Genomic DNA, 23813 nt, shown 5'->3' with positions numbered 1-23813 from the left:
GTCCCGTTGAAGAAAACAGCAGGGAGTTATCCACATTGCCCTTGCCCCAGTTCCAAGCAGCCCAACATATACAATTACTCATCCTTGTAGGAGGGTGAGAGAATTAAGTCCAGGCTGCAGAGTGAAACCAGTACCAGGCCTACTGTGATGAAACCTAGTGTTGGGAAAAAATCCCACCACCCCCGACCACCAGGCCAAACTCTCAGGTGGTGCTGCTGGTGCTGGGGAACATGGTCCCTGGAAGACATGGCAGAAACAACACGGGAGTACTAACCCAGTGTTTGTTCCAGTGAGAGCCGTAGTCCACAGAAGCTGAAGTCTCTGCTCTCAATCCAAAGTTCATAGATGGAGCCTCTAGACTGGAGCTCACACCAAGCACGGAGATCCCTGGGTCAGTAAAACACACACACATGATTTTGTCTCATCAGTACCAGACTTGGGACGAGGCAGGGGCACGCTAAACTTTCTGAGACTGTGAGCTAATGTGGTTGTGAGACCCAGATGCAACCCAGTTTAGTTACGATAAGCCTACATGGCTAAGGGAGCTCACTTTACCATGCACACTCCACCCCTGAGTAGCATGTCATGGTGTCTGACTCTATTTGCTGGGCTTAGGATGGAGGATAGGGCAGCAAGCACAAGACTGCTGTGGAATCGAATGTGTCTTAGGTCTGTGGTGAAATACTTGAATAAACAACTCAAGGAGGGAGCGGGTTGACTTTGGTTCGCCGTTCCAGGGCTCAGCCCATTAGAGTAGGGAAGCCATGGTGGCAGGGACTGCAGGTGGTAACCACACTTCATCTATAGCTAGGAAGTATAGGGAGACCAACGTTTGTGTTCAGCTCGTGTTCTCCTTTTCGTTTAGTGTGGGATTTCAGTCTGTGGACTGATGCTACCAATGGTGAACCGATTTTACAACCTTGGTTAACCTAATCTAGATATTATCTCTGACAGGTGTGCCCAGAGGCTTGTCAGATACGCAGTTCTGTATCCTGTTAGGTTGAAAATTGATATTCACCCTCATACCAATAGAATCTGTCTATTTGTTGTAGTGGGTAGCTGTTCCAGCTTTGACCTTGAAACACTGCCCCTAGTGTGGCAGCAAGTAACTGCCACACCTGCCTATGACCTGTCCTTGGGGTGTGGCCAAGAGAGACTTAGACTGGAGATGTGTATGTGCTGTAAGTGTTTGCTCCCTTAGCTCCTCATGGTCCTGGAGGCTGGATTTGCAGACCAAGTCAGAGTTCTCCAGAAAAGTATGCTGGACTGTACTTCATCTCTTCTGGATCCTGTAATCGACCCCTTATTGATTGTAAGTTACCCCTGAAATAAACCTCTTTTAATTACCAGATAAACTATGTGGAATTGCCTCATTAGTTATAGCAATAATTGATTTATTGATTTATCTGTTTATTCATCTATCTATCTATCTATCTATCTATCTATCTATCAATCATCTCTCTGTCTATCTATCTGTTTATTTATTTATATTTTTGAGACAAGATCTCATATTAAGGCTGGACAAGGCAACCAGTGGGAGGAAAAGGGTTCCAGAAGCAGGTAAAAGAGATGTACACACCACCCTCTTCCAATGCTGGGAGTCTCACAAGATCAAGCTATACAACCATAACATCTATGCAGAGGTTAGATCCACACAGGCTCCCTGGTTGTCGGTTTAGTCTCTGTGAGCCCCTATGAGCCCAGGTTAGTTGATTCTGTGGGTTTTCTTGTGGTGTCTTGACCTGTCTAGCTCCTACAGTACCTTCTCTCCTTCTTCTGCAGGATTCCCCAAATTCTGCCTGATGTTCCGCTGTGGATCTCTGCATCTGCTTCCATCAGTTGCTGAGTGAAGCCTCTCTGATGATAATTATGCTAGTCAGCCCATTTTATAATTACATATTCTGGACTGTAGTTCCTTGTTGGAGGAGTAGTTTTCAATGACTTTCTCCCATGTTTTAGGTTGTCTCTTAATTCTGTTGACACTTCCTTTGCTGTCCAGAAGATCCTTTGATAAAATTGTACTTGTCTATTTTTATATTTATTGACTGTGCCTTTGGGGTTTTATCAGAAATGTAATTGCCCACATTAATATCTTAATGTTTTCTTGCAGTGATTTAAGAGTTTCAGGTTTTATATCCACTTTGCTTTAGTTTTTGTGTGCTATGAGACACATGGCAAGTAGGTTTATTTTGTGTTCAATTTGCTGGCACCATTTAACAAAAAGTTAGTGTTTTCTTCACTGTCTGTTCTTAGCACCTTTGTGAAAATCATTTGGTTGAATAAGTATGGAACTTGTAAACTGAGTAAGAAGAAGGCATGGTATGGTGTAAAACTCAGTGACACAAATAATGATACAAAGAAATTCAGAATGCTCTGTTATTGTAAGTAAGAGGATGCCAGGGTTGCAGCCATCTTAGAGAAGGGTCAAACAGGGGACAACAGGGCCTTGGACAAATTGTTCTAAAAAACCCACCAGAGGATCTGCTGCTCCTTTACCCCTAGACCCAGACAATTAGGAGCTGCACATCAGGCATTTCCTGCCATAACCTAAAGGATATAATATAATGTAACTGGCATAATAAACAAAGCACCTGTGGCATGTTTTCTGCTGTTATAGATTATCTACCATAGCTGCCAGAGGGAATGAGTTTCCTGCAGGCAAAAATGGAATGTCTAACTATCAGAAGAAATGGGACTGCTGGCAAAATAAATACAATAACACAGATTGCTAGAGGACATGGCAATTTTCTTGCAGCTGCAATTCTCCAATCAGTTCTAACCAAGCATCTCTAACCTGAAGTAAGCACCAATCCTGAGCCTGTAACTATGTAGAGTTGGAAATCCCCCAGATCTCCTACATTAACCATTATATAAACCCAGCTTGATTGCTGCTCAGGGTCTCTCCCGCTCTGCTGCTGTATCAGATGGATGCAGAGGTCCGACTTAATTCAAAACAGTAAGAAGACTTTGCTTTTGTATTGGATTTGGTCTCTTGGTGGTCTTTGGGGGACTCTGGGTACAGCATTAAGCATGGTGCCTAAGTCATTAATATTTCACTACAAGGACAAAAACATTAAAAAGTTACTGCATTCATGTGCTATTAAACAGGCAGTGGGGCTGGGGAGGCGGCTCAGTGGGCATATCACTTTCCTACAAGCATGAGGAGTAGAGTTTGGGTGCCCAGAGCCCATGTAAAAGCTGGATGATTGTAGCCAACACATCTGTAATCCTAATATCTGGGAAGTGGAGGCAGGGAATACTCAGAGTTGGCTAGCCAGACTAGATTCCTGTTCAGCAAGAGAACCTGACTTAATATGTAAGACGAATTGCTAAACGGTCTTATAAATGAAATAACCGAAGCTAGGTATTGGGGTGAATTCTGAAAGGTCAGAGAAGCAGAATAAACCATAGCTAACCTCACCTTGACAATTCCTCAGCTGATCCTGTTTCCTCAAACTGGAAGTCTCTGTGTCCTCATCCAAATGTATCTTAGCTGAACTGCTGCTCAAAAGCCTAAAAGCTTAACAAGGCTCTAGTTCCTGGTTTCCATGCTTTGTATACCTTTCTGTTTCCTGCCATCACTTCCTGGGATTAAAGGCATGTTCACCATGCCTGGCTGTTTCCAGTGTGGCTTTGAACTTGCAGAGATCCAGATGGATCTCTGCCTCCAGAATGCCTCCAGAATGTGAGGATTAAAGGTGTGTTTGCCACCATTTTCTGGCCTGTATGTCTATCTAGCATCTTTTCTGTTCTCTGACCCCAGATAAGTTTATTAAGGTACACAATATATTGGGGGACACAATATCACCACATTAATATAAGCTGGAAACTGATTGGGGAAGACAACAGGTCCTCACATGCACGTGCACTTACATACAGGTGCTTACGTTCATACAAATGGGACACACATGCATGCTATACATACCTTTATGTGCAAAAACAGCAAGTATAGAAAGATATAAAAGGAGATTCCCCCAAATTCAAAATATGGTGAGCAATGGAATGTGAATGTTGAGTTTTCTTATACATTTTTTTTTGCTTGTTCTATTATCTTCATGATCAAGCTAAGTTGCTATCATTTCAAAAATAGTTTGTTTTAATCTAAAGGTAAATTTTTGGAATCCTCTTGAAAAACATAATATACAAACAAAAATATTAAGCAAGGAAGCAAAACATACCATACTGATCACCTACAAGAAGACTTATAAGAGAGAGAAAGGAATAACAATCACAACTAAGAAAGAAGGCACACACTTCATCAAAAACTAGCTTGAATGTGAGTGAGTGGATTAAATACTCTATTCAAAGACACTGAATTGATGGATTTAAAAAAAAGAACAACAAGAAAAGTCCAGTCCCAGCACTGCAGAGACAGCTCCATGGTTAAGGGTGTTGTAGAGCTTGTATTGCTTTTGTAGAGGATTCAATTCAGAGCACCACGTGGTGGCTAATAACCATAACCATCTGTAGTTCTCTCTCTCTCTCTCTCTCTCTCTCTCTCTCTCTCTCTCTCTCTCTCCCTCTCTTCCTTCCTTTCTTTCTTTTCTTTTCTTTCTTTTTTTTTTTTTAAGATTCCAGAGTTGTTTGGTTCCATATCTGGGTTTTTGCTGCAACACTCAATTATATTATAAGGACTTTTATTAATGGCAGAAAAATCTCAGAATTTTAGTCAAGGAGATGACAAGTTCAGATTCAAAATAATTAAGTTTGCATCAATTGTATCATTAAGAAAGCTTGATTGAGCCAATGTGCTTTACAATTATTTTTTTTAGCCATAACAACTTACTGCCTGGGAATGCTGTGTCTTTCCAACACCTTGTTCTTGTGGCCTTGTATCTCATGGGCTTTTCTCTATGTACCTCACACTGAGTTTGAGTACTCAGACTAAAATTTTTTACTTTTTGGCATGAAAAGTAATGTCTGAAACTGGTCTGTGATGGTTAATCTTGATTATCAACTTGATGCAACCTGGAATCAACTAAGAAGCATGCCTCTAGGTGAGTCTATAGGGGCATTTTTAATAAGAATTATCTGTGGAGAAGACCCACTCCCAGGGAGTGTGGCACATTCTGGTCCATGTATAAAGAGGTCTGAGAAAGAAAAGCCATTTCACTTCCTTGCCTGCCTTTACTTCTTGTTGGTCAGTGCATCTATCTTTGTGGCTGTTGCTGCTGCTGCTGCTGTTGCAATCCTTTGCTGACAAGACTCCAGGGGGGAATGAAAGCCAGTAATCTGCCCCTGTCTCAGGTTCCCCTGTATGTATGTAACTGTTGCTAGACTCTGCATCTCCCATTGTATAAACTACTCTAGTAAATCTTCTTCTATTAGTGTTATGTGTATTCCCTGGTTTTGTTTCTCTAGAAAACACTGCCTAATTTAAGGCACTTTGGGCAGAGCTACTATATTCTGGGCACTATGCTACAAGATTTACCCCAATTATTTCATATCTACTCACAATAGTAACATATTAGGATCCCCATTTGATACATAAAGATGCTGGTGTTTAGAGAGGAGGATAAATGAGCTGCCCCTGATGGGTACTATCAGGATTTAAACCATGGTCTCTTTTAATCTCAATGGTGTGTTTTGAACTTTCCATTGCTCTTCTTTTTAAAATGATTTCTTACGTTTCTGAGCAGTTTGAGTTTAAAGCATGAATAAACAGGAAGGAGGGTTGCTATGTAGCTCCTGCCTAGGGACACGTGCAGCTCCTCTGGGATCAGCATTCTTCACCAAAGATAATAACATTTGTTACGATGGATGAACCTACGGTGACACATCATTATCACTGAACACCCAGAGTTCATATTAGCATTCCTAATGCCACACTGTTATGGCTTAAACCTGAAATATCTCCGGCAGCCTCATGCTGTGGGTGCTTATTATTCAGCTGTCAGCCTGTTTGGGAGAGCTGGGAAGCCTTGATGAGGTGGGGCCTAGTTGGCAGAAGTAGGTCAGTAAGGGTGGGTCTTTGTAGCTTATGTCATGATACTGGCTCTGGTCACTCTATGCTTCCCAGTTCTCTGTTATGCAAACATATTCTTCTTGCTCCTGTCACCATAGGCAGAGGTAGGGGTAGGGGTAGGGATGAGGGTGGGGTTTACTGCAATCCTCTGAAACCATGAGACCAGCCAACCTTCCCTTCTATAGTCTTCTGTGAAATATTTGGTTAAAGCTCTAAGAGACTGGAGGTTATCAGTTCACGTACTTCTGAGGATCAACTTCCTTATGGTTTATACAATTAGCAAATTCTTGCATTTGCATTTCTTGGGGACTTGCATTTTTCATCACTAGAAAACTACATCTAAGGTAAGGCTTTCCATTATTAAACTTCCTTGGCATCCCAGTTGTTAACTAAGAAACTGTGAGGCAATGTGAACATATGGGGACCTTGAGTGCCTTTGAAGGAGCTTTCTTATGGGTTATAACAGAATGTAGAGAATCACACCTGCCACCAAATACATGTGTCTAGTGACTCATGTCATCTGTATTCCAGCTCTCCACATAAGTTCTAAGAAACAATTATTCTGAAGCTCTCATTTTCTGAGCTTTATGCAGATCATCCCCTTATTTTGCTTACATTTATAGCATCATGTAGCATCTGGGTTGTGAGGAACCAGACTGATCCAAGACTTTCTTAGAGGTTCCAATGAAAGGACAAAGGGAACTTTAGTTCTGTGTCCTTGTTCAGGAAGTGGTCTTGGAAAGGCTAGTCTAGGGCTAGAGCCAGTGCCTTGAAAGAGTAAAGGTTGTGGTTTCTGGGGACCTGACTCTTCCCATTGGATTGTGGTTATCAACGTTAAGAATCTGTGTCTGAAGTATCTCATGTTCTGTTTGTCAGCATTGTATAACTTATTGCTCTATAGACCTTGGCTGTCCCCAGCATCCTGCTAATAGAATCTATGATGCTAATAGAATCTATGATGGTATACTTAAACCTGCTTGGCATGAGAGAACACGTGTGTTAGATGTCCTGACTCCAGCTTTTATCTTCTCTAGCTTCTTGCTTTATCTTTCTCATCTCCTGGCATCTCCCTCTCAGGATTGTCACTGGAGAATGGCCAGTCCTGGTCCATGTCCCCAGATTATCTGAAGATGAGGCCCAGGTTTAGTGGCTTAGCCTCTTGAGGAGATTTAGGGACAACTGGACAAAATTTAGAATCACCTTACAGACACATCCTTCTGGGCATGTATAAATCTTTGAGGACATTTCCAGAGAGAATTAACTGAGAGGATAAGATCTATCTTCTGTGGGAGCCCACAAAGATTCCAACTTGTGGTTTGACTCAAGGTCAGAGAGTCAGAGTTTATGTTGCTCTCCAAAGCTGCATAATAGGGTGCAAAGGCATGGTCACCAGGTGTCTTATACTTCAAGGCCTAATCACAAGATGCTTTGCTACGGGGCATGGTTACTAGGTGTTTTTGAAGGGTCAACACTTGGTTGTACCTTGTGCTTTGATCTTGAAACGGGGAGATCTTTTGCCTTTTCCCTTGCTAGTGTATAAAAAGCCCATTAGAAATAAACTTGAGGCTGCTGAGTATTGACCAAGGCCCCCCCGAAGCTATATTGTGTCTCTCTCTTTTTTCTTCATCTACTTCTACATTTCCTGTCTATTATTTCTTAATTCCTCACTTCCCCCTTCCAGGGGCCTTTTGATAGGTTGAGGCTGAACCCCAACACTGGGCCCTGACAATCTTCAAAGTGGGTGACAGTTTTCAGTGGGTAGCTCTGACATAAAGCTGTCCGATGAAAGGGCAGCATAGATGTGGCTGCTTTAACTTCTTCAGAGGAAGTGTCTGTCCTTGGTACTGTCATCCTCCACTGTCCTCCCACTCGGGGTCCTTTGGCTTTCCACTGTGGACTAAATTTCAGTGACTCTTCAGAGAATGTCTGAGCTTTCAGTGTCTGATTACGACTACTGAGGCACACAACTTTCCAGACAGAACAGCTACTGGTTTTCTGGACCACATTTCTCTTACTGTGCAAGTTTATTTAATAATCCCATTAACACACACACACACACACACACACACACACACACACACACACACACAGAATTCTGTTCGTCTTAAGAACTGTACCTTCCATACCAGAACAGCTCATTTCAAAGATCTCTTCCTGGGTAACTCCACAGAAGGCTAACTACATCAGCTTTGTTAATTAACATAAGCTTGAATCTCAAAGGATAACTTTTAATTTTGTTTTCAATTTTGTTGACTTACTCAGGCTTCAGATTTTAGCACACACTAATGAAAGGAGAGAGACATAAAAACATTATTCTACCATTGCTTTACCCAGGTTTACCTGATTTGGGGAAGATGTCAGGCATCTGGCAGATATATGTGACAATGTGTGCGTATTTAAAGTTTATTTTTTACTTAGTGTCTGAAATGAAGATATCAGATATGTCAAAGTCACTCCACAGAAAAACAGCATTAGAGAAAGAAAAATTGCAATCCATCAAAACACAAGTCCCCTTAGTTTCCTCAAAATCCCCCTTGTCCCAACCTCACCTCTGCTCCTGGCTTAGGTTGCTTATGACACTGTAACCCAGCGAATTTCATTCTGACTTAGCTCAATAGTGCATCCTACATTACCTGGACAGTTTCATTCTCCTCAGTTCCCACACTAGTGTCTGCCAAATTAAGTGTCACTTCCTATTGAGTATGGGATGTGAACTACTACTTTCCAAGGGACACTCTGAGAAGAACTCATTTTCTCACTCTTCCAGGTGGCAAACACTGCTGGTGTTAAATTAACTAGCACAATGTCTGAACACAAGCCAAAGAATGGGAGCCCTTTATTAACAACTGGACTAATTCCAGAGTCCATAGAGGTTCTGTCCCAGGTTAATTTTTTTCTTACTATATGAATCGAAATTCAGAATTTTTGTTTTTTAAAAGGACATCATTAAAAAGGAGATTCTCCTTTATATCTTAGTTCACTTCAGCTTGGTACAGTAAGTATATTCATGTCCAAAGACTGTAAATCACTTTGAGGTATGTTTGTGTGTTTATGTGGACATTAGTACATAGTAGGAATTTATTTTCTAGTGAAAATGGTTTTGGTTCTGAGCAGTAAGAGAGGCAGTTGGAAAATCGGTATAGTGTATTTTTGGAGCAGAGGAACACAGATATCCTTAAGTATTCCTCTTTTGAAATGGCAAAACTGATGTTTCCTTTCTGTAGTGTGAACTAGACTAGCAATGACAAAATGGCTCTGTCAAGTTTGCCTCTTCTTAAAATCCAGGGTCAAATTAGACCTGTAAGAATGAGTTGTGAAAGCCATTCCAACCTGTTCACTATTCTTGCCAGAGAAGGGCTCACCAGGAAACAAGGGAGATCCCAGGGCACCAAAGTGATGCTAGGACAGCTCACTGTGCCTGTTTCTCTCTTGGTGCAGACACTAGGTGAGGTAAAATGTACTTCACTTTAAACCTATTTCACTCAATAATTTCCTGGGTTAAGGATTTTTTTTTTGGAAGTGGCTAATTTAAATAAAATAAACAGATTCGAATAATTGGTGCTACTTTGGATACTGTACTAGTTGGCTTTTCTGTTGCTGTGGTAAACACCCACACCAAAAGCAACTTGAGGAAACATTGGCTTATTTGGTGTACAGGTTACAGTACATTATTTGTGGAGCACAAAGCAGAAAATTAAGGCAGGAGCTTGAAGCAGAAACTACAGAGGGATAGAAGTATTCTATGTATTACTGGCTTGCTCCCAGGCTCCCATTCAGCTACCATTCTTATGTAGCACAGTCCTACCTGCTCTGGGATGGCATTGCCTACAATGAGCTGGGCACCCTTTCATCAATTAGCAATCAAGATAATGCCCCACAGACATGCCCATAGGCCAATCTGATAAAAGCAATTTCTCACTTGAGATTGTTTCTTTGTAAGTTGACACCCAAGATTAACTGTCACAGCCAAAACACTCTGCTGCAATTTGTAAAAAGATTTTGGCTTGATTGATAAGGCTTCGGGTGTTTTTCTTATTCCAATGTGGTCAAAGCTTTCTTACTGTATTTATATATCAGTGAAAACATGCCAAAGAAACATTTCAATAGAAACAAATTCTTTGGCACCGAATTACTAGGCACTTGCCTGTAAATTAGTATCTTCTTAAAGACCCAGCTGTAGCATGGAATGATGGGCCAAATAAACAAGGAACACAAACAAACTCTTTCCAGTTTATTTATCTGATTTATTGCTATATCATTCTTCTTTTCCTTTTCAGAAACTCCCTTATTTGGAATCCCCTCTTTTATGAACATAAGAAATGAGATATGGCTTATTAGTGCTAAGGTAAACTTCTCCATCTTGAAGAGTAGAGAACACACAATGAGTTTGACTTCTCTACTTTTACATGTACTTGAGCTTGGAACAGAGTGGAGAACGGATGAAGAGTGGAGAGGCAAGGAATAGAGTGCAGAGTTGTGCTGGAGCAGGCAGGCCCAGACTAAACATGAAATATAGAAGGAATCATGAAGACAAGATTAGAATCTGTTAGGGGAGTATAGGAGAGATAAAGAGAAAGTGGGAACCTACAGATCACATCAATGCACTAGAATGGGAAATCTATGTTAGCGTGACAACAGCTACTTTGGTTCCTTGCTAACCAATCCCATTGGATCATCCATGGATTTTTCACTGTTATAATAATAGGATGCTAGGCAACCTTGTGCATAAATCTACATGCACATCTGATTGTTTCCATGGAACAAATTCCTAGAAGAATTGCTGAGCCACAGAGAACAATATTTTACATCTTTTGATGTACTCTGTTGAAGCATCACATAGAAAGGTAGTAACAAGAGACAATCCACAATCAGAGTGTGAAAATATTCACTAGAAAGGGCACCATAGGCTGTTGTTAGTTTAATCTGTACATGGTAGTGACAAGAGAGTTTCTTCTATCTCTTTATAGGCCAGATATTGAGAAATATTCAACTTTTACAAAAAAGAAAAAAAAATAGAGGAACATTTACTAATTATGCTAACTTCTAAACACTTCTAAGCACTTGTGGTTTCCCTTCAGTGAGATTTGGCAGTGTGTTTCTAGTTATTTCTCAAATCTGGGAATAGAGCCAGGCCTGACAGCTTATGCCAACAATCCTAGTGGTCCAGAGGCAGAGGCAGGATGGTCATCAGTTTGAGGCCAGAAGTTTGTAGTTTGTGAGGAATGGACTATGCTGGGCTCAGAGGAGGGGAGAGGGGAGAGGAGAGAGGGGAGAGGAGAGAGGAGAGAGGAGAGAGGAGAGAGGGGAGATTGGATTGGGGAGAGGGGAGAAGAATTATAAGCCAGGGTAACTAAATGGATGTATTTTCTTTGATTTAGTCTGGGTGTTTCTGTCAGGTTTAATGGAGTCTTAAAAGAGTGTCTTAATGTGAAGGTCTGATACTTCTTCTGAGTTTTCTTGTATTTGTAAATGGAACCAGTATCCATGTCCTCAGCCAAGTCAGGCCCAGGGATATCTAAGAATACCACTTGAAATCTTCTACATGGACTCAATGGCCTATTGTTTTCCTATCTTACTACTTCTATATCCTGACGATCTTTCAGATAGTTTCAGTTCTAATGCCCTAGTCTAGACCATGTCATTGCTTGTTGTTTTGTTTGATTTTTTTTTTCGTGTGTTTTTACGACCTTCAGCCTTATTCATTTCCAACCTTTCACACTGACTATAGACTGGAATTTTAAAAATATGTATCAGATCATGTCAGGTTATCATTACCACAGAATAGCCTCATCTTTTGCTTCAAATCATCATATGATCTATGAAAATTTCAACCATGCTGGTCTAGTCCCTGGACATCTAGAGCCCCATAGAAAGACCCTGTTTCAAAAAACAAGTAAAAATTAATAAATATATACCTTGAACTGATGGGGTATAAACTACAGTATAACACTATAGTTAGAGTTTTCCTGCCTGGCCCACAGTCAGGACAAATCTCTCTCACCTGCCAGGCCCATAGACGCTCAGAACCAACCAAGTAAACACACAGAAACTTATATTGCTTACAAACTGTATGGCCATGGCAGGCTTCTTGTTATCTACTTCTTCTATCTTAAATTAACCCATTTCTATTAATCTATACTTTGCCACATGGCTTGTGGCTTACCGGTGTCTTTACGTGTTGCTTCTCATGGCAGCGGCTGGCAGTGTCTCTCCCCCAGCCTTCCACTTCCCAGAATTCTCTTCTCTCTTGTCCCGCCTATACTTCCTGCCTGGCCACTGGCCAAACAGCATTTTATTTATACAGAGCGATATCCACAGCATAACACTTTACCTCATTAAAGATATACAGTTATTGGGGCTTGTGGGATGGCTCTCTGGTTAAAAGTATTTGGTGCTTTTGCAGAGGACTGGTTTGGATCCTAGCACACTTGTCACATAGCTGGCATTGCCAAACACCCTTACACTATGGTGACTTGGCTTTCATTGTATCCTGGCTAATCTTTACATTCTTGGTTTTCAACTCACCTTCACAGACATCCTTTCTTTAAACTTCTCACATCTGCTCACCACTGTGTCTCTGACTTTCACCCTGTTCTATGATTAGGCGTTTCCCATTGTCTTTCTTGCTACCACCTAATGTGGAAAAGGCATCAAGAATTCTGTTAGAATCAGGACTTTAGTGTGAAAAATAATAAAGACTTGATACCTATTTTGAGACAGTCTCACTATAGACAAGCTGGCTTCAAATTCTTCCTCCTCCCTCCTCAGCCTCCCAAGCTGTAGTGAGATTACAGATGTGATACCATGTCCTACTTTATGTGGTATTTCTTATTTCACTTTCATAGAGTCAGAGCTGGGCCAAAGTCTGAGTACAGACTGGACTTGACAGAAGGTGGCTCAGGGACTTGAGTGTTAGGACTGATAATTGCAGGACCAGAACCACACCCAATCTTAGTCTTAGGGGACGATTTTTCTCTGAAAGTTTCACTTTATTCAGTTTTTCTTAGTGAGCTATTTTAGGAATGCCATAAAGACTAACATTAATAAAAAAATCCTCAGTTATTACATTTACTCATTCTAATTGATGAAATTATTGCCTATATAAATGTTTTTACATTTATTTGTGTGTGTGTGTGTGTGTGCGTGCGCGCGCGCGCACACACATGCACATGCTGTGTATGTGAACATTCGCACATACACACCGTGTCTAGAACTCAGATGTTAGGGGACAACTTGCAGAAGTTCATTCTCTACTCTCTTTCTCCAGGTGGTTTCTGGGGATCCAATTCAACTCATCAGGCTTGGCAAGTAGCACCATTGCCTGCTGATCCATCTCACCAGTCCAGTAGCTCTGGAGCTTTAAAATTTATTTTATTTGTACTTATGTGCACGTGCATATGTCTCTCTGTGCGTATGCCACCTGTGTGCTGAGGACATCCCTGGTTATGGAATTATAGTTGATTGTGAGCTACCTGATATGGGTGCTCTGAATTGAAATGTAGTTATTTGCGAGAACAGAACAGCAAGCACTCAACTTCCGAGCCATTTTTCTGGGTGTGTCTTTATGGGGTAAAGTGTGGTGCTGGGATACATTTACGCATTATGAAAAGATCAATCTAGGAGATTTATTTTATTTTTTGAAACAGAATCTGGCTATGCAGCTCTGCCTGGTCTGGAGCTTCCTGTATAGGCAAGAGTCATCTCGAACTGTCATGGGTTCTTCTGCCCATGTCGGTCTCTCCAACCAAGTGAGGACGTGCAGGCATGCACAACTGTGCAGAGCTTCCAGAGCATTTATCTTTTAAAGGTTATTCTTACTGTTCTTTTTTCCTTCCATAAGTTCATAAAGAAATTTTTCTATTTTCTAAATTTATTTGCTGTTGAGAAATATTTTAGGGTTTGAGGAACCAGGATATAATAATTTCTTTCTTTCTTTTTTTTTTTAAGCTGAGGATTGAACCCAGGGCCTTGTGCTTGCTAGGCAAGCGCTTTACCACTGAGCTAAGTTTCCTTCTTTATATATCTTTGTCTATTAGTAAGTAAATAATATTTGAAATAAACTATCACAATTTTAATCTTTTAGAGATAAAGAATTTTCTACAATTAAAACTTTAAAATAATGAAGAAAGAAATCAAGGAAGACCCATGGATTGTGAAATTGTGATTTCTCAATTAATACTATGAAAATGGTTATTATACCAAGAGTGAGCAATTCAGTGACATTCCTATAAAATTCTAATGATGCTTTTCAGAAATAGAAAAACAATTTTGAGTTTCATTGAAAAAGGACCTCCTTTAGCCATCATATTTGAGCAAAAAGAGCAATGTTGAAGGTATAGTCACTCCCGATTTCCAGCTGTACTATAGAGTCATACTAACAAAAACACCACAGTACCACAACAAAACCAGTCACGTGGACAAATAGAGTAGAATATAGGGCACAAAATAAATTCAGATAGCTACAGTCATTTAATTTTTTATAATGGTTTCATAGACACACATTGAAGAACAGATAGCTCTTTCAACGAACTGCTGGGGAAAGTGCTATCTACATGCAGAAGGATTAAACTAGATCCTTATGTCTCACCCTGCACAAAAATCATCTCAAAATAGATCTGTGACATTAGGATATAACCTCAAATTCTGAAAGCTGTTATAGAACAATACAAGTGAAATACTTCAATGTACAGACATAGACAAGGACTTTCTAAAAAGGACTCCGACATCCCAGGAAATAATACCTAGAGTTGTAAATCAGAACTGTATGAGATTGAGAAGCTTCAGCAAAGTAAAGGAAACAATAAACAGAGTGGTAAAGGTACAGATTTCACAAAAGAGAAAATGTTTCACAGCAATACATTTGATGGGAGGTTGACATCTAGAATATATAAAGAGCTCAAAAGCTGAATATCCACATCCTCCAAACGACCTTATCAGCAAGTGGGTAAAGAAATTCAACAGCTAGTTCTCTGGAGAAAAAGCACAAATGGACAATAAATATATGGAAAAAATATGTATTGCTTCATCAGCTTTTAGTCTTCAGTATGCACATGAATGAGGATGGCTGAGTTAACAAAGTATTTGGAGCCCTAAATAAAATCATAGAATCTATTATGTCAAGGAGGCATGGAAGGTCAGATGGGGCCACTGAATGAAGAGCAAAAATAATGGTCATGTAGTTACAGAGCTCAGAGAATTCACACTAGAGAGATGCTTTCCCTTTATGTAAATTTATGTAAAAGTGTGATCTTCATTTTCACTGAACATCAAATAATTATTCACCACATTTGCAATTAAGAGGATGCCAAAAATTGCAATGTTGTAAGGCGCAAAATTTCATTCTAATGGAACAAAGAAAATATTTATATTTAGGCAAATACTGATTTTCAAACATGTTGTGAACTCTTTCCAGACCGGAATAATTGTGTCTGAGTAAGGGACGCATTCATCAACAATCCCCACCTGAGTAATAACTAACATATTGTAAAACACATCCAACTGATGAATAACTGGCTTTTAGGAGAGTTTTCAGTAAGATGAAGAGACTGAGGTAGAGTAGAAAAGACACCATCTGCTTCAGCGTTGAATTTTAATTTTCTATTATTAATATAACAATTAACAGGTGACAACTATTCCAGATAAAAGCCATGCTCATAAATAATTAAAGCAAAACAAGTGGGCAGGTAGTTGTGTGACTTGGAGAGGATTTGGGCAAATGCAACTGGAATTGGGTGGTTCTGTGGCTTGTGAATCCTTGGTAAACTGGAATGTCATGGGAATAGAGACCAGGATTAAATTAATTTCTTTTTCACTCTTGTTTCCATGCGGTCTCACACATTATACCCTCTGCTATAATATGTGCCATGTTCAATTAAGGTGTGCTGGTATGTTGAAGCATTTTTCAACAATGCTGTTGAAATCTCATGAATGAGGTCAGCTCACAGGGTCAAACTAATACATGCTAAATGCTTGTATGTAATTTTTTAGTTTCAGACAGGCTCTGAGGCATTTATTTGACGAACTCCTAAGAATAATTGGTTCTTCAACAACCTTGACAGAATAGGCTTTTTGAGAATAAAATAGGTCTTCTTTCATTCCTATCCTGTAGCTCATTTTAAGTGGCATCTTGTAACAGTTCCAATTTTAAAGTTCCTTCTATTCACCTGGTGAAAGTCACTTCTTTTTTCTGCTCCTTTTGGGTGTTGTGTCATTAAATTGCTTCAAGCTGTTCTTGCAGACTGTCACTGTTAATCACACACATTTGTTTTGCCTTATGCTATTAGTATGATGCAATTTGCTAGCTTCTTTGCATGATCCCGTTACTCTGATACACTTAACATCTGCCATAAATCATTTATTGAGATTTAGTGAATATTGGATATAAATATATTTAGGATATAAACTTGGTTAAAACTGTAAGTGGTTTAGTCACGTTTTAGTGCTCGCCAATATTTTCTAATTATAATTAAGACATTATTTCATTCAATTATTGTTTTGGAGAACTGTACAGTTACAGGTCATCTTTTAAAAAAATTCCCTTTAAATATACATATAAAACTTTTCCCTTACTGAGGTGAGTGCTGGCCTTTTGTTGCAGTCTTTCAAGGTTTTGTAATGTTTCAGAGTCATGGAAAAGCTTAGGCTAGGAACATAACTTAACAGCAAATGGAATTTCATGTTCAGGTATTTATTTTTATATTGCTCATGCCGAAGTTTATTTTATTCAAATGGGTCAAGTCACTTCGGTCATGGAAGCTAATGTAGGAAGTCTGATTGCTAATGTTAAAGCATTGACTTAATGGATTAATATGCCTCCTCTGAACAAACAGCTCTCTAGAGATTGCTTCAGCACAGGAGTTCAATAAATTTACCGCCCCCCAAACATTAGGCTTAAATAGAGTTCTACTCTCTTGAGAGTTTAGCCTTGCCAACTTGGAATCTAACTTATAAGGGCTTTTAGTTGCGTTTTCTTTCCACCCCCTTCTCTTCCCTGACTATAGATTTGGGGGGACCTATGACTCAGTTCTGTATCTGTGAATTTGTACCAACCTAAAATCTGTAGTTGGTGACTAGAGGATTTTATATTATCCCAAAGTAAAGAGCACCATGGAACTTTGGTTAATTTACTTAATTTCTTGGAGGGTGAGTGGCCTCATCCACAAGGGCAGACCCTAACTGTCCACGTCTGTGGGTAAAACAATTGAATATCCCCAGGGCTGCCAAGAGGGAGCCAGTTGACCTGAGTTTAATAAAGATTCAGTAGATAACTAATTTTTTTCTTTTATTTAAGAAATGCAATCTACAACTTTCCCCATGCCCGGGGTCATAGCACTGATTGCTGAGGAGTAGCAGAGCAGACAACACAGGGGCTCCCTCTCAGACACCTGATTTCAGAATGGAAAGTGAGAGTCACAAGTCTGGTCTGAACACTCCCCATGAATGCGTGCATTGGCAAGCATCCACAGAAATCCTTCAGTGACGGCTCCTCGAGGCTCTCTTTAACAATTTTATTAATTGAAACTGAGGATAATGTACAAATAGGGGGAAAAACAAGCGCAGGTTTGCAACGCTGATGTCTAAATCAAAATTGACCTCTAATGTGTTTTGTTTGATTCTCAGAAATGGTTTGAAAAAGTGAAATGTGGGATTCCTTGAGCAGCACAGGCACCCTTCAGTTTACTATAGACGCCATGCTTCCTAAATAGTGTGAAGTTGCCATGGTTACCTCCTTGCATCTTTCTGACCTTTGTAGCTGATTTGGTCTACACTCTGTTAACCATGTATGGTATGAGCAGTCATCTTCCCACATCCCAGACATGTACAGGACCTCAGTGACACTGGGTGTGGAGGACAGACACTGTCCAGCCAGGAAGTATCTAAACCAAGCTAAAGGGGCGGCTGTCCTTCAGCTGTTGCTCAGAATTCTCAATCCTTATTGTTAAGTTGAGGGTCTTATTATATATAGCTGTGGCTGACCTGGAACTTTCCATGTAGACCAGACTGGCTTAGAATTCACAGAGGTTCACCCAACTCTGCCTCCCAGAGCTGGGGTTAAAGGTGTGTGCCATCATACCTGGCTTAAAATTCTCATTCTTGAGGGCAAAGTAGCATTTGCTACTAGAATCTCAGTGCGAATTACGTACTAATGTTAGAAGCATTTATAAGTAGACACCATTTGAAAACATTGGTTTATACTTTTTAGTGTGAATTAAGATTTCTCAACCTCTGGCCTTGTAAGAGGTAATGTAATAGCTCTTGGGCTGTGTACAGATAATGGATGGGAATTAGGATTCTATTTCCAGTGTCCATCTCATCCATGGACAGTGGACTTTTATTTGGCTTTATCTTTCTGTGAAATGTTTTGAATAAGTATAGAAAAAAATCTTAACACACTTATCATGTGAGTCAGCAACTCATCTTTGAGGAATCTGTTTGGTGGAAATGATCAGAGATGTGCAGAAAGATGTATTTAGGAACATAGCTAGTATCTATTACTTGTATAAAGAAAGCACAACCTAGATGCTTGAAAATGGGCATTTGTTGAGTAAGTTCTAGTGTGGTGAGTTAAAATTCACCGTAGTCATGAAAAATATTTATTAGAAGGTGCAGAAATGGAAAGGAAATATTTACAGCAAAGTGTTCTATAAAAAACTTTCATTTTTGCAATAAAGAGACTTTACTCGCTTCTCAAAAAAGTAAATATAAAGTCACAGTGTAAGCCTAAAACCAGGCTCCCAGATATTAATCAGGAAACTCATTGATTTTTAAAGAACTGTTTTAAAACTTGTGTGTGTGTGTGTGTGTGTGTGTGTGTGTGTGTGTGTGTGCAAGAGAGCAAGCCATATGTATGTAAGTGCCCACAGAAGTCAGAAAAGGGTGTTGAATGTTTGGAACTGGAGTTACAAGTGGTTGTGAGTCACTATGGGTGCTGGGAACCACACTCAGGGGCCTCTGGAAGAGTAGCAAATGTTCTTAATTACTGAATCTAGTCTCTAGCTGTGGTATAGTTGATTTTAACTTCTGAGTACTTTTCTAAATTTTTCTGGTTTTAATGAGAAAACTACAAAAGATAAGCAACTTAAGAGTCATTACTGTTCTCTCTGACTACTGATAGGTAAGGGTCATTCCTTCACTCATTCTACTTTTGGTTTCTTCTGACCACCTACCTGAACCAGAGGATAGGAGCATCATTTTACCATAGGGCCCACTCAGCTACACGGTCTATTTCTCTAAGTTTAAGATAACCATGATTGTGGATCTCTTGACATCTCAAGTAACTTTTCAACTGTGGAGGAATTAGAAGCTTTTCATTGTCAGAGCTAATGGTCCAGACTAGTATTTCTACCCTGAAGAAATTTAAAGCAGGAAATTCCCTGATAACTCTGGGATGGTTAACTGTGGGATTATTCTTTTTATTTCAGGAGGAGTTGCTCTAATTTAGTGCTTCCAAATGACAGTGAAGGGAAGGGATTCTTGTACTCAGACAGGTCTTCTTATTAGGACCATTGTCTTGAAGCAATATTCTTTTGGAAACTACTTGATGTCTGTTGGTGCAGCAGGGGCATTGGAATGTTAGAAGTTGCATTCCAAATTGCATATGTGATGCCATATTGAAATTGTTCCAGTTAGCACAGAGAAAGGCTATAGATTTGTATCCTAAAAAATTAATAAATAAAATATCTCACTTTTGTTCCAAATAGGGATATCATAAAGAGAAGAGATAAATATTATAATTCTTCCAATGTTTATAAGGTGAGAAAATTTCATATCCCAAATTCACACTGGTTTTAAAATTTTTTCTTGGACTCTATGGTATGGGCCATGTAAAGAAATCAACATGTGTTATTGGTGAGTTTCTATCTTGGCTTTGGAGTTCTTGCATACATGGTATTTTGGGAATATGGGGAAGTAAATTAATTTGAAAAATACTTATTGACATCTATTGCTTTGATGGAGATTATGAAATGAACAGAAGGAAAGCTTATATTCATTAGTCAAAAAGACAGATCAGTGAATGAGTTCAATGTAGAATCCATAAGCTAAATGTACATGCTAATCACTGAAGGGGAGGCCAAAGACTGTGTACCTCAGTGATGCCCACCAGCTACCAGGCACATGTGGCAGATGTGCAAGGGCAGCGGAGATAGATGCTTGGTTTCTCTGTTCTGTACTAGTACGGCTCAGCCTGTCCTGAAGAGATGACATAGGAATGGAAGAAGTGGGAGTTCATTGGTTAGAGGGGCATGGTTAAAGGAATTCTGAAAAATTCTTGAGAGTTCCTGCTAAACATCTAGGCAGTGTTTTAGGATTTTGTGCTTTGAGACACTCTTTTTAAATAACCCATATTTACCTTAAATTTCCAATCCTCCTGCCTCAGCCTCCTGAGTGCTGGGATTTCAATTAACATGTTCTGCTAGGAAGTTTCACTTTCAAAATCTGTGAATGAAAATACCAGATTTGTAACAGTTAAGTGTGCTACAGAAAATTACCAAATTGTGTTTTTTTTAATTAAGAATTTTTTTTCATCCATTTTACATGCCAATCAAAGATTCCCCTCTTCCCTCTTCCCACCCCTCCAGCATACTCCTCCCAATCCACCCCCACTCCTCCCCATAAGAAGGCAAGGCCTCCCGTGGGGAGGTACATCCAGTAGAGGCAATTCCAAGCCCTTCCCCCTGCCTCAAGGCTGCATAAGATGTTCCATCATAGGTAGTGGGCTCCAAAAAATCTGCTCATGCACCAGGGATGGATTCTGATCCTACCACCAACCCCCCTCCCCCCAAGGAGACCAAGCTGCACAATTGTCTGGCCATGAAGAGGGCCTAGTCCAGTCCCATGCAGGTTCCACAGCCATTGATCCAACTTTCATGAGTTCCCACTAGTTTGGTTTGGTCATCCCTGCAGGATTCCCCATCATGATCTTCATGCACTTGCCCATAGACTCCCTCTTCTCTCTCGTTGACTGGACTCCTGAGCTCTGCCTGGTGTTTGGCTGTGAATCTCTGCATCTGCTTCCATCAGTCATTGGAGAAAAGCTCTGTTATAACAGTTAGAGTATTCACTGATCTGATCACTGGGGTAAGCCAGTTCAGTTCAGGCACCCTCTCCACTATTTCTAGTAGTCCAGGCTGGGGTCATCCTTGGGGATTCCTGGCAATTTCCCTAGTACTGGGTTTCTCTCCATCCCCATGGTATCTCTCTCTATCATGGTATCTCCTTCATTGATTTCTCCATCCCTGTTCCAGCTTGACCATCCCATTCCCTTCTTATCCCTTATCCCCTACCTTCCATTGCCTCCCCTCATCTCCAGTTTAATCATGGAGATCTCATCTATTTCCCCTTTCCAGGGTGATCCATGCATCCCTCTTTGGGTCTTCCTTGTTAGCTAGCTTCTCTGGAGTTGTGGTCTGGTTATCCTTTGCTTTACATCTAGTATCCACTTATGAATGGGTACATATCAAGTTTGCCTTTCTGAGTCTGGGTTACCTCACTCAGGATGATATTCTAGTTCCATCCATTTGCCTGCAAATTTAATGCTGTCATTATTTTTCTCTGCCAAATAGTACTCCATTGTATATATGTACCACATTGTCTTAATACATTCTTTAGTTGAGGGGCATCTAGGTTGTTTCCAGGCAATCATATCACAGGGACACATGCTCAACTATGTTTGTAGCAGCATTATTCATAATAACCAGTACCAAATTGTTTTTGCTGTTGTTTTGTCAAGACAGAGTCTTTTGATGTATCTCTGGCTGGCCCAGAACTCACTATGTAGTTCTGCCTCAAATTTTGGGTCCTTGCACTTCAGCCTTTGGAAAGAAGGGATTACAAGCTTGTGCCACTACATTTGGCTCTGTTAGTTTCTGAGAGAACTGACATAAACTCATAAATTCATCCATAGGGTGAATTATTTTGATATGTAGTTAGAAGGGACAGAAAGGAAGAAGACTCAATAGAGTAAGCCAAAAGTGCTCCTCAAAGGGTTTCACATTTTCCACCCCAACTCAGCCCAGCTCTTTCCTTGCCACTAAATGCACTAATCTAGTTTTGAAATGGGAGTCTTTCTATGTTGTTCAGATAGCCTTGAACTTTAGCGCTCAAGTCTTTATCTTGCTTTTATTCTTCCAGGTAGCTGACAGAACAGATTTGTGCCACCAACCTGGCTTACTTGTCACTTACTGAAGGGACTCAGCTGTTATCCTAGTTACTGGTAAAGTTTACTACTTAATAAAGGAATGGATAACTAACTGATTTTTGGTTGGTTTGTTTTAATTAAAGTAAAAGGAATTGAAAATTGCATCTATGAGTACTAGACCTACATCATTTTCACCCTTCCCTCTCTCCTCTGTAACTGCTCCCATGTCCCCTTAACTGTTTATTTTTGAGACAGGGTCTTACTTCTTAGCTCAGACTGACCTCAAACATGTAGGAACCTCCTGTCTCAGCCTCCTGAGTTCCAGGATTAGAGTTATAAGCTACCATGCCTGGCTTATAAGTGACATTGAGGAACACCCTGCTAAGATATAAATATGGTCAAGATGTAAATTTGTTAGAAGGGTTAGAGGGAGGTATGAATGAAAAAGGAGATAAATGTCTGGGCAATAAATGCTGAAAGTCTGTAGTGATCTGGTGACATAATGAATAAATGTAGCAATCATTTTAGATGGTGTTTGTTGGACATATGAGGGCGCTTCTAGTTTTTGCTATGATAATGCTGCACAAGAGCAGCCCAAAACATCTATTGTCTTTAAATAACAAGCATTTTTCCCCCTTAATGAGCTTGTATGTAGTTTAGATCAGGCTTGGGCCTGGCTGGGCTTGTGTGCTCCTTTGGCACAGGTTGATGAAGGTTTGAGTCTTTCAGGACAGGCAATCCTCAGTGATGCTCTTTACAAGGGAGATGACACAATTACAGGTGGTCAAGCAAAGCCATGCCAGCACGTTCAAACCGTCTTTATTCATGATACTCCTCACACAAGAAAGAATTACATGGGTTAGCCCAATATCATGGGTCAGAGAAGTGTCTACTTTCTCTAAAGTCAGGAGATGAACCTCATAATCCTGCCAATAAATTTCAAGGTTATACTTGTGAGGCGATTTTCATTAGTACCTTCATATTATACAAGAAATTTACTATATTCACACACACATAGTGTGGATTCAGTACATGTGTGGGTTCCCACCACAGTGTTTATTTAGAACATCAAACAGGCCTCACTCGGAGAGTGACATTTGAATGGAACATGGAGATGAGGAGTGATTTGACCTTATCTATTTTAATGTGTCATTCTAGTTGTCATCTGGAGGCTACATTTCGAGTGTTGAGGGTAGCAGCATGGAGACTGGTTAGGAGGAGAACATTATTACACTTCAAAAAAGAGAGGGTGGTGATCTGAACCAAGTGGCACCAATGGGGGCGATGGAAATGGACATTTTGGACATATTTAGAAGGAGCAGTCCATGATATCTTGAATGGAGAAGAGAAAGAGAATCAGTGATGACTTTAATGATTTTAATGATGTGAGAAAAATTGATAAAGAAGCCGACTTTGGATTTAAGTCAACTCAGGCAGAATTAGAGATTTTTCCTGGATGTCTAATGAGGTTGTAAACAGAGAGCTGGTGTGACAGATTGCATGGTTTATTCATAATACTCCTCCTCTTTCATCCTTGCTGTGGTTTTTCTTAAATGGAATCTGCTTCTCTTTCTCACTCATGACTGGGCCATAATACTAGCATAAATTAGTTAAATGTGGGTAGAAGCCATAGTGTGCCAACTCTACTGAGCCCATAGGTGGTTTAGCAAAAATTAAAGAAGCCCCTTTGAAGACTTTAGTTTCTGCCAT

The sequence above is a fragment of the Onychomys torridus genome, chromosome 14 (genome assembly GCF_903995425.1).
Source record: "Onychomys torridus chromosome 14, mOncTor1.1, whole genome shotgun sequence".
NCBI lineage: Eukaryota > Metazoa > Chordata > Mammalia > Rodentia > Cricetidae > Onychomys > Onychomys torridus.
Note: the sequence above shows the minus strand (reverse complement) of the source record.